The sequence below is a fragment of the Nyctibius grandis genome, chromosome 24, assembly GCF_013368605.1.
Source record: "Nyctibius grandis isolate bNycGra1 chromosome 24, bNycGra1.pri, whole genome shotgun sequence".
Taxonomy (NCBI): Eukaryota; Metazoa; Chordata; class Aves; order Nyctibiiformes; family Nyctibiidae; genus Nyctibius; species Nyctibius grandis.
The window spans coordinates 991919-1004289 of NC_090681.1; the positions used below are offsets into that span (position 1 = coordinate 991919).

A 12371-nucleotide genomic window follows, 5' to 3' on the forward strand; every position below is an offset into this window, starting at 1 on the left:
CCCCAGCACTTACTAGCCAAACATTAGTTTGGTATGTATGATGTGTGCCAAAAGGTCTCTTGTCTTAGAAGGTTTTTTTTATCTTTGTCAATATTTTTAAAGTTGATTCATTCCTAACACATGAGGTAACTCCTACTAGAATAGAAACTGAGTTGCTATGCTCTGTCAGCACTCAAAAGGTTAAACAAACTAAATACTGGAGTCATTTCAGCTCCCCGGTGTTAAACACTGCAGCTGTAAACTTATTGCAATATACATTTAGTTGTTCTAAGAATTAATGACTGACTCAGATAAAATGTGTTCAGCTGGTAAGCAAAAAAGTGTTCTGAAAGAATCTATTCTTATAAAACATCCTAAGGATTGCTCTGATTTTGAAGGAAGAGATGCCTGTAAATGAAGCAAAGGCAAACTGCAAGAGCAGTGGTGGCTGCTCACTCACCTTATCATTCAGCTTTTCCCACTGCACATGATGCTGTGCCCCCACAGCACACACATGCACACAGCCTCACCTAGCTCACAGCGGGGATGCTGCTTTTGAACCACTGGAAGGTAAAACGTGTCTGGTTCCGAGTGGGGACTGCAGGAGAAGCATTACGTAGTGCTAGGGAGACTTGTCCTCACAGCAATCCGTCATGCCACTCCAAGGGGTGAAAACAATGGCAGAGTGCATGCTCCTGCTAAACCACCACAACGGACTTTGCCCAGAAGACAAACTTTTGTCATGAAACAGTGACAGGGAAGTTAATGTTTTACCTGTTTTAAGTCTCCTGACAGAACTCAAAAGAACAGCTCAACTCTGCTCCACAGCAATGAAAAAAGTCAGTGTCGAGAGTCTCTTACTACTCCACACTTCCCCTAGGTACCACAGAACAGTTAAGGAGAACTTTTATGGCCACTGACTGAAATCAGTGAGCGCTTCAGCAAAAAGAATAAATGGGGGGAGATAGGGGGCAGGCAGAATGTGGGGGTTTAACAATTTAGGTCAGTATGACATTTAAAAATCTGGCCAATTAAGGTATATAGGGGAAGCACTCCTTTTCTCACAGAAGTCACCGGGGTGTCAATCCAAAAATTACTCAACATAGTATAAAAAAAAAAGGTACTACTTCTTCCAGGACATCCAAGATTATTTCACAAATTGTTCTATTTCACCCTTACATTTACCAGCTATTTGGAAAGACAGGCCACAACATTCCAAGATGTGAGGCTCAGTTTTTTTGTCAAAACCTGTATAGTCCTTTTTGCACAGCAAGAGTAACAATGAAAAAAGAATTCAACCGATACAGCTTATCTCTCACTATGAGCAGGATAAAAGGGATATAAGAGGCATATTCCAAATCCCAAGGCAGGCAGTTTTACCACTTTTGAAGATTTTATTTTCTATTCTGTGCCTACCTGCTTGAGACGGTTCACACCTTGCACGCTTCAACAGCCAGGTTTCACCGTCTCAGCTTTGTCAATTACAAAATCAGGAAGCAAACCTGAAATGAGAAAACCCATTGAAGCATCTTTGTATGTACATTGTTGTGCTTACTGCCACCAACAGTCAACAGGAATCCAGCTTCCTTCAGCTATCATCCAGTGACAGACCCAAAATGTTCATCGTATCTTAAGTATTTTAGCCCAGAGCATACATGGCGAGAGTTCATCGCCCACTTCACCATGAATTCTTCCATGTACTTTTATGAAGAATGCAGTTTCTAGAGCGGTTGTTCAAGCTTTCCAAATTTTAAGTCTACTTAGTCCTTCCTTCCTCCACCTCCCCTGCCTCCCATCCCATCTCCTGTTGTATACATACTAATCGCTGTCATACATCGGTACAGCCGTATTGGAGTCATTTCTCTCAGCTCATGTGTATGGTCTTACTGGATTCAGGACTAAGGATTTTCCCATATTGTTAAAGAGAATCCACAAGCCAAGAGAAACAATTGTTTTCCTGACAAATTCATCCATCAGCATATCGCCGTGTTCAAAGGGTGCCACCAGTCCACTGTGAGCTGTTCTGACAGGTCTACAATTACATTTCAGTATCCTTCCATGCACTGCTGGAGGGGTGTAAATTTTAAAAAAGAAAACAACAGTAAACACAACCTCGTAAATTACTCCATGTTATTAAACCCCTGATCTAGCAGCAGGAATGTCATTTACTCTGTGTTCAACTGTAAAATAACCTTCTCTAAAGCTATTCATTTCTTGTTTACTTCATTGAAAAAACGTTTCAAGGCTACTTGAAGATTATACTTTCTCTGAAATTGCAATTACATCACATTCTCACCCAAGAGGGAAGGTTGTATTGCAAGGTTTAGTGTTTTCCAAATCACGCCTACCAATCTTTGAAAAAAAACCCAAAGAACACCACATCAGACTTTTTTATTTTTACTGTTGTCATGTCTGTCCATCTAAATGTCCATGAAAGAGAGAAATCTTGCCTTTTACCTCACACAGACCTTGGACATTCAGCCTTTCATAGTGACTACCAGAAAAAAAAAATTGCCATAATCATTTTTTCCTGCTTTGTGATAAAACACTTGGGTTTTGACTTGGTGTCATCCAGATAAAAAGCTGGCTGAATTATCTTTTGTAGAAGAACACTGTTTTCATATTTAGAGCACTACTACAAAAAAATGAACCAAGACAACACACAACAAGAAAGAACAGCTAACCTTTCTTCCAGATATGGAAAGGAAAGTAGGAAACGTGCTCAACACTCTCTGCTGAAGCAGAAATCACAGTCCAGGAGTGTCGTATTCCAGAACACTGTAAAGAACATTTCTATATGCCAAGATATGGGTCAAACGAAGAATATTTCTAGCTTTCACAATGCCTTTTTCCAGGAATTTGTGTCCTATTTCCAACTGGCCTGTACTGCTTTGATGACTGTCTCTTTCCATCCTCCGCTCCTTTTTTTGAAGTCTTTCAAGCAGTACTCATCGTTATTTCAGACCTTTCACAGATGTTAAAGCAGAACAGAACCACCACAGCCCTGTACAGAAAATCCATCTAACAAAATGTCACAGCTGAAATCACTCCATCTCAAGCACATCGAGGACTGCTACACCACGTAGCACCACAATTCGCCAGCTGAGAGAGAAAAACACAGCAGATATGTCCCTCCCAAAAGCAGCAGGTTTTTTGTCTTCATATCTGTCTATAATACAGTGAGCATAAACACGAAGAACATTTGGAAACAAGTGAAATGGCTTATGTGCATACCTTAGAAGTGTGCACAGTGCTGCAAAACTTGTTACAGTAGTTTCAGTTTATTACACAGTATTTACAAAACATTAACTTGCAAATATTAAATATTTTGTAAAAGAAATTTGTAGAAAGGTCTATATAATTGTGGTAGGAAAATAAAAATTTACTTATTCCTTTCTGGCCAGCATTTAATGAAACTGTTACAGTTTATTTTGCTGTAAGACCCAAACGAAACAAGATAGCACCTCATTAGAGAAAACATTCCTGCCTGGGCATCTTGTCATCCATTTAGTGTTCGCTAGCTCAAACATTCGGTTTGGGACGAAACAGCTGAACTGCTACTTCACTTGCTCACAACTGCCCTCATTGCCAGGGAAAAAAACATTCGTTCTCCTTCAGCCAACTCTACAATTCATAATCCTGAGCCACAAAACTCAAACAAGATTAGTTAATTCTTAAAAAAAAAAAAAAGCCCCCACAATGTACAAAACATCTTACAAAGTGTACTCTGTGTTATTATACAGGCAACAGCAATCACTACAGAAATACACTTATAAAAAAGTCACAGAACTACATAGTGAAAAAACAGTTTAATTTCCCACAAAACAAGCTTTTTAACATTTGGATAAGATATCTGAAAGGCTTACATCAATTTAAACTGTGGCAGCCTTTGTCCTAGCCAAGAAACTGCCTCTTTACAATTTAAAACTGCAGAAGATAAAAATTATTCATTGCTAATTGACACTATATCCCAATTCATACTCTACAAAGATATCAGAGATATTTGAAAATGCTGACATGAACAGAAATGTCAGCACTGGGTTCTTTTGAAAGCATTGAAAATAAGAAAATAGCTATTTATAAACTTAAACAATAGTAATCACCTAAATCCAGGCCTAACAGAGGCAGAAAATCTGATCAAGCAATTAAAAATCCAGTCCTATACATGATCTTGTAATTCCCAACCCTGTAAAAATCACCACTTCTGGGCATTTTAATTCATCTGCCTCCCAGAGAAGCAGAGGAGGTAGGTGGCATCTGTAGATACGTCGAAGACTTGGGTAAGAATACCACTGTTAAGAACTGCCAAGCGTTAGTTAAGATACAATGACAAAACATAGGAAATAAAAAGCGTCAAATAAAACACAACAGTAACTAACAACTGTCACCATCTTTTAGTCAATTTCAGTACGATCTTGTTTCAATCTATCTCTCTATAGAACAAGAGTTGCATTATGTCCAACACCAAATTGCTACTTGAACACTGAATAATACCGATACGAAGAGACTGGTAAAATAAGCGAAACACAAGGTACTGGGCTAACATAGCACACGTAGAACTGTAATAAATTGGGTCCTTAGTACTTCCTCTTGCACTCAGGCTCAATACACTTAATAAAAGCAGCCTGAGACCAGCGTCAAATCAGAGCAACCTTTGTTTGCTAGACACGTAGCTGGCAAAGAATAGAGGAGCTATTATTTTTTTTTCGGCAGCAATTGCCCCCAAAGGGTATTTTTCATACCGCGCATTAATCCCCTGGAAAGCAGCACTTGGCACTTGCAGCTGTCGAGGCTGCTGCGGGGATCACAGCGCGCTGGCGGCTCGTGCAGAGGGACAGAGCCAGAGAACAGCCCGGAACCCGCCTCCCGTCAGCCCAGCCACGGGTAGCACAGAGACACGTGACACCCGCTCGGCCCTTGCAGCTCCCAGATCTACCAGTTTTACCAAAGAGGAAATCAGAATAATGACCAGAGCAGTTTGACTATCACAAATTCCTACGTTAGATTAAAAGTTGAAAATAATATTCCTAAATCAGTTAAGTTTGACAGCCATCAATATACTGAAGTGAACTAAAGCCCCTCTTCTAAAAGAGCAGTCCAGAGGCATGATAAATTAACCTTGCTATGCAGGACAGCTATGTAAAAATCTATTCCCCAGCAAGCTTTGTGCTGCAGCTGCACGAGATTTTGCTGTGAACTTAACTGAAGTGGAAAAAAAGTTGCAGCTATCTACATGTCAGAGTACACTGGAAATGCCAGCAGTAATGTACAGAGTACAGAAAGCACACGCTGGCTTCACCAGTTCACAAATCAAAGTCTAATGATCTCACTTTCTACTTGATTCTTCCTTTTCAAGCTAAGGTTTGGTCTTGCACCAAATATTAAGTGTGCTCTTGATACCAACAGAACACTTAAGTGGAAGGAAAAAGAGCCACCTGCATAGCTCCCACTGCCAGCCTGGTGGAATGCAAATTAAAATGCTATTTCTAATCATCCAGTTCAAATTTCATTAGGGTAACAAAAAGCAGAACGATTCCTCTTTCTAGATCAAGTATCCAGTGTATGCTTTCAGGAGATTAATGACACAAGTTAAACTAAAGCCTACAACTACACCTACCAACCTACTCAACCACAAATTTTCGTGGACAACACTGCTAAAAACAAAAACAACAGAAAAACCCAAACCAGAGTGTTCTACTTTAATGCATGTCAAACACTCTTGGGGGAAAAAAAAGTTCAGATTATTCTGCCATGGCAAGTGCAGCACTAGTTTGTCAATAGCAGCTCCAATTTCTCTCTAGTCTATATGCTTTCAAAATTAAGATTTTCACTCAGGCATGTTTGGGTTCACACAATTAAACTAATCCCTGAAGAAGTCTAACATTGAGCTCCAGCCGTGGTTTCAGATAATTAGAAGCAGGTTCTACAGAATGGCTGGAAGAGAACTTACAGGTTCTTCCAAAAAGGACTGATTCTGCAGTGCTGAACAGTCCCTTTCAAATAATAAGACCAGCTACAAACACCAATTGGTGACTTTAATTCTGACACTCGTTACTGGGTTAAAAACTATTTTACATATTTTTGAGCTTAAAAAGTCTTATGTTGTTATTCAGAAAGTTTATCGACAGGGAGCTCAAAGAAAACAAATCCAAGAAAAAGCTCCTTAGAAATCTGCATGTTTTTGTTACAAAAGTCAGGCAGCTGGATTTTCTGTTAAACACAGAAGAAAAACATCCATAATTTAAATAAAAAAAAGGGGGGGAAACCTATTTCATCAGCTTTTTGCTTCCAAACCCATACAACCTGGGAACAGAGATGCAGAAAACTCAGGTCTTTCTCAAAATTAATGGCTTCCTCACAGTGCAGCCCTACTGTTTTGTGCAGTTTTTGGATATGAACTGAACCCTTGTCAGAACTGTTGGGGGTCTGTGAATCCTTGTGCCTGTAGTTTCAGAACCCCCAAGAGAAGCAAGAAATGGTCCAATTTACATAAGAAAACTATTCACAGATCAGTTAACCAAAAGAATTCAAACTTGTGCATAACTGAAGTTATTGTGCTTCTCCCCATGCAGCAATGGAAGAATTAACTGTGAGCTCCAGTGAAGCTTTCAACCCTCTCAGGTCACTGCAGTCTGGAAACCAGACCCTGCACACCAGGATTGCCTTCATTAGAGTGACCACAACATGCTTACAAAAATGTGGAAATTATGCTTCCAAAGAAACAGCAAGTAATGTAAAAAACAACTGAATCTGGGGCTCTTTGGAGTATCTTCTGAAATACACAGTACAGTTACAGCCAAGACTGAATGTGTCCTAAAGGATCACTACTCTTCATACATTTAACCTATGAAAATAGAAGCTCCAGTAACTCTCATTTATAAGCTGCAAAAAGCAAAACCATTCACATAGTTATTCTCAAGCCAGCACTTGATTTATCTCTACCTTAACTTGAATCTTATCACTGTAAGGGAAAACAAGGAAAAGGATTTCCATGACTTGGTATAACATTAAAAGTTCTTTAAAAAAAATTACAAATCATGGAGTTATTGTAAGCACAAGTCATCAGAACAGGCTACCCCCACACTCTGCTAGGCTACGAAACAGAGGTAAGTGCTTGTCCACAGAAATCTTGTATGTATGGAATAAGCTTATTCGAAGAGATGGTTTTCAGTGCTATGTTTACGTACCTTGTACAAGTCTCCCATCAATTATGTTTCTGAATACTGCTTTATTGGAAGTGATTGAGCTCTCACCTAAGTAAAAAAGGGAAAACCAAATTTAAACCAATCAAAGTACTGGCAAATCCTCACATTTTACAAACATAGGAAAGGATTCTGATTTTAGCCATTCACCCCAGCACCATCTCCCAGTAAAAAAAGGCTGTCAAAATTACTTAATCTAATCAGATAGCGCCCACACAGATCCTTAGCTCAGGAAATCGATCTCATCCACGGCCCTATAGGAGCAGTTAACTCTAATTCACGCAGATACACGTGGCCTGAAATACCCAGGTGCACAGCCCATGTAAGATACTGCGTGTACAGCCCTCTGTTAAGGCACAGGTTAACAGCATTAATACTGAGCCTAATTCCCTTGAGAACAGAATTTCAGCGTAACACCCCCCACACCCCCTAAGCCACCACCTTTTGTGCTCTCAGAGCAGAGAAACCTACAGGGTTACTTGCCAGGCTTTCCTTTCTTCCTTCCACTCCACCAAAGGTAACAGTGAAACGCAGGCAGCAGCGGGGAGGACGCACGCTGGCTCGCTGAGCAAGCTGCAGCACCCCTCGCCTCACAGCAGGGGCTTTTTTGGGGTTTGTACAGCTACCTTACACTGTAAATCATGGCAGGCTAAAAATGGCTGGCTGACGGATTTAGAGATGAACTTATCCTCAGCCCATTCGCTCTTGTATCAAAGGAGTAGCTACCAGCAGGGCTTTGCAAAGAGGCCTCCTTGTACAACAGGGGAGAAACGCACAAAGTATTTTCAGTGATAGGAAAAAAGGCACTGACAGAAAACTCTTCCTGGGGTAGGAAACTACATCCCCGCCAAGGACCCAGCGCTCCCGCAGCAAGGCCGGGTGTCATCTCTGTGTGCCATTATTTTCTTTTTTTTTTTTTTTTTAATGGACACAAGAGCTTCCAGTTACCATGGAGTGAAACAGCGCAAACACAATTCTCAGCTGGCATGAAATGTAATCCCATGATTTTACTATTCATAGCTGTGACATGGTAAAGCTAAATTAAGCAGGAACTCTTAACTTTCTCAAACCTAATAGCAGGGGTTTAGCCCCTGCTAATGCTCTGTTTCACTGTGCAGAGGGGAAGGATATTTTCCTTTATGGTCAGAGAGAGTCCAGACCTACAAAACCCGCCTCTCATCCAGAAACAAAATGGCATCTACTATTTCCCAGGCACCGCTTTGGCACGACTCCAGCAGGAACAGAGGAGGCCAGATGAGCTCCTGTGCTAAAGTTACCACCACCTCCCCATCCTGGGACCCCTTACAAAGCCCACAACGCACTTTCAAGCCACGCTCCCAGGCTCGCCCCGCAATGAGCGTTTGCTGACCAAGAGCCCACCAGTACAGGCCCAGGGGTCAGCTCAAAGCACAAATACGAGGTATGCTAAGCACAAGGAAACCAGCACAACCCCAGTGCCCACCGGTAGCTGTTTATGCGGCCTCGCAGGATTACCCTGCACAAGCTCTCCAGGGAGCCAGCACAGCTCTTGCAATTAACACCACTATTCCTCTCTCTCTCAGTGCCCACGGCCCAAACTGTACGGCTAAATATACAGCAGGAATCCTGCCACACAGAGGAACTCTCTGTACCATCGTAATTCAGCGGAAACGTTACGACCCAAACCCCACGTTACTGTCCTGGCACACGCAGCCATTAAACGCAGCTCAGTATACTGTAAACTTTTCCAGATATGGAAAAAAAGTTCAAGGGCTCTGCGGCTGCTTAAACAATTAACAAGTTCCGACACGGCAAACTGTCATTTTGCAAAGACAAAGCCAAGTGAGCTACAAAAAAAATAATCAAGCTTCTGGCAAAACTGCACTATTCCTTTAGGGGGCTAGTGATACAACCACAAAGGGAATACCAGAGTTTTACAACGAAAAGCATCCTCAGGCTTACCCAGTCCAGCTCGGTACTTCCTAGGCCTCTTAAAGCTAGATTTCTTTTACAGTAGAGAAAGTGGGAGTAGGGGAAAAAAAAAAATTAATCTGATGACTCACATGGACTGTCACCTATTTTATATCCTGGTGGTTTATACATGTAATGTTTTTGTTTTCTAATAGCAACAACCATGTTAGAAGGTGTTCACCAGCTTTTCTGCAGCATGCCAATCTCAAACACCTCACCGTGAACCCACAGGACACAGGCCTGGCTTGACCCAAATTACTATTTTCTTAAATAGTTTACAAAGCTTCCTGGCTTAAATAAGCTGGAGAAACCAGCAGACAGCTAAATGATATTATCACAACCCTGGTGGCAGAATGCCTGTTTAATTTACAATACACAAGATTTAGTCAGAACAGAACTAGAAGTTAAGTAGTTAATGTTGGGGCACATGGCTGCTCTGAAATCCCAGCACACAGGGAAACCTCTTACTGAAGCACTAAGAGCAGAACTATGTTTTCCAGCAATACAGAGCTCACGGAGAGACATGGAATTGGCAAGGAAGGAAAAAAGCAGGAAGACACCAGAGCATAACTCAGCAGAAACACAGGCACGACTTGTGCAGACGAAGAACGACACACAGAACATGGGCACAGATTCATGGCAACACGCACCGGCCCACACACAGCCCGTACGGACACCGAGGAGCTGCGGCTCCTCTAAGCGTTTACAGCCAGCACCTCAAAAAGATACCCGGTGGACCCTGCGATAGATGCCGCCTTACCACGGCCAGGTCGTTTCTTTACAGTAAACTGGCGGGTAAAAGGTTTCACCTTTTGATCCCTGACTAAACAAGGATGCAAAAATGCAAAAACTCTCCTGTGTTATCAACACCCATTTTGAAAAGCCGCCTCGGGACCCTAAGGCCCATCTGCTGGACTGCTGCCTTGGGAGAGGCACTTTTAACCAGCAATGTCAGGTGCTCAAGGGGGTTTAAGAGATAACTCTTAAAATTTACTTTTCATACGTGCCCCTCCCTGTCCCTACTAAAGTAGGAACAACTAATTCGCAGTAGGGAGGATGTGAAACAAAAATATATAGCAGGATCCAAAGAAAATTCAGACATAATCACAAAGCCCTAGACTCTACAGAGGATCCTATGTCACAAGAATGTGCATTTTAGACAGTTCTTTACAACAACTGCCTTATTTTATCCTCTTACCTGCTGTTAGATTGTGTAACTAATAACGCAGTTCACAAAGTCAGCCATTTCCTCACTCGGTGCTGGGCACCTGCAAAGTGCCAGAGCAAGCGTACAGACTCCTGAACGCCCCAGGAGAAGGCACTGTTGTGTTTAAATCCTCATTTTTTCTGCCTCTACAATACGCTCCCTTAAAGGCAATCTGAGAGGCTAAGCTCCAAAACCTCTCTTTCTAAAGGAATGGAAATCAGGTTATGCAATACCAGCCCAAAGAACAGACCCCCTCCGCAGCCGCAGCACTTGAGGGCAGCGTCCACACAAAAGGCACAGTAAAAACACACCTAAAACGTCACGTTGGCCTTGCCATAAACATTGACATAACTACTTGCCTTCGCTACTAGCGGGAAGGAACACTGCAAGAGTCCTTTGCAGAGAGTAATTGGATGATTTAATTGTCTGTGCTCTTCGGAAACAGCATCCTGAAAACATCCATTTGCTGATGTGACCCTGCAGCCGCTCACACGCGCGCTCTGTGCTGACACTGCCGCGGAAGCAGCGGCTAAAGGCTCTTCTCCTTCCCCCCACCAGCCATAACACAACCTACAACGTTTTCCAAACGGTTTTACATATCGTTTATTTCAATGAACAAATCTGTTCTTGTGCCACGGCAGCAGACACATCACTGTATACTTAAAAAACGAGTACCCACCTCTGACAAGTCCCAAGGAAGTGCTGCTGCACACACACCACCCCCCACTCCACGTCTACAGAGCCCTCACACACACCAGCAAACAGAAGTGAATCTGCACCTCCCAAGGCTGCTACATGGAGTGCTGCTTATTCCAAACTCATCACATCATCTTCCAGCATGTAAATGCACTCAGAAAGACATTCAGGAGGCAATTACAGTGGCAATTACCTTGTGGAGACTTTGAAATATATTTACAGAAACCTCAAACACACTAATCTCCCCAAAACAACAAGAATTAGGGAAACAAGCCCTCATCAGCCTGGTGAAAATGAAGATTCAGGACTCACACACGCCTCTGTGCCACTACAAAGCCCGTTCCGCCGCATCACCTGAGGTTCTACCACCAAACTTCCCTTTTAAACAAGAAAATGCAGAGAGCGGAACGCGACTGAACACTCTGCTGCACCGAGAAGCACACGGTGCCGAGCGCCGGTGCGGGAGCCCTGTGAGAGCTACGCACCATCGTGGGTTCAACGCCAGCTCACGGGGTCATGGCTGCGCCCGGACGAGTCGCTACCCCTGCAAGCTGCCGCTTCGCCCAGCCCCGCGGGCCCAGCACCCCCGACAGCCGCCCTCGGGAATACAGGCCGCGCCTCCCGTGCCGCAGCGAGCATGCGGGGACCTCGGCCACAGCCCGTGACCCCGGCGAAAGGAGGAAACCTGCGGGGACAGGCCGAAGGCCCGAAGCGGGGGAGGAATCTCCGGGGATGGGGCCCAGAAGCCCGGACGGAGGACGGGAATCTCCAGGAACGGGCTGGGCCGGGACAGGGGGATGAGTCTCCGCGGACAGGCCCGGGCCCGAGCGGGACAAGGGCAGCCTCCGGGGACAGGCCCGGGCCCGGCCCAAACGGCCACCGGGGCGCGAGGAGGCGGCGCAAGGCCTGGCCCGGCCCAGCCACGAGGCCCCGCTCAGGCCGGGCCCAGGGCGGCCCCGGGAGCGCCCCCCGCCGCATCCGAGCCCCACCCGGGGGGAACGCGGGGCCGCGCCCGGCACATGGCGGCCGCCGGGGGGCGAGGGGGCAGCGCCGCGCTGAGGCCCGGGGAGGGGGCGGGCAAGGCCCGGTCGGGCTGAGCGGCGCGGCCGCGGAGGGCCCTCGGTACGAAGCGGGAGTAGTGAAGGGGAAAATAAGAGCCCCGTGGCGGAGCGCCGGGCCGGGCAGGGCCGGGCCTACCCGCACTCACCGGACCCCGCTCCGCCCGCGGCCTCCTCAGCAGCCAGGCGCCTCCACCTCCTCCGCACGCACTTCCGCTTCGCGCGCGCCCGCCCGCGGGGGCTGCCGGGAGCCGCAGTCCGGCCCCCGCCGCGCTCATT

The 12371-nt window shown here is 44.8% G+C and overlaps 1 protein-coding gene across 10 annotated transcripts in view; it reads right to left on the bottom strand.

Moving 5' to 3' along the window:
• Window positions 1–12308, bottom strand: part of THRAP3 (thyroid hormone receptor associated protein 3) — a 30944-nt gene extending 18636 nt beyond the window's left edge. For 3 of the 10 annotated variants that reach the window (XM_068417632.1, XM_068417622.1, XM_068417624.1), the window contains exons 1-3: window positions 12242–12308; window positions 7167–7232; window positions 1396–1481 (exon numbers count right to left, since the gene is read on the bottom strand). The gene's annotated coding sequence lies outside the window, so the exon portion shown is untranslated. Of the gene's footprint in view, window positions 1–1395; window positions 1482–1798; window positions 2046–2663; window positions 3082–7166; window positions 7233–7652; window positions 7753–12231 lie in introns of those variants that run through there. The other 7 variants (XM_068417627.1, XM_068417628.1, XM_068417629.1 and 4 more) reach the window with 7 other exon arrangements.
• Between the last annotated feature and the right edge of the window lie 63 nt (window positions 12309–12371).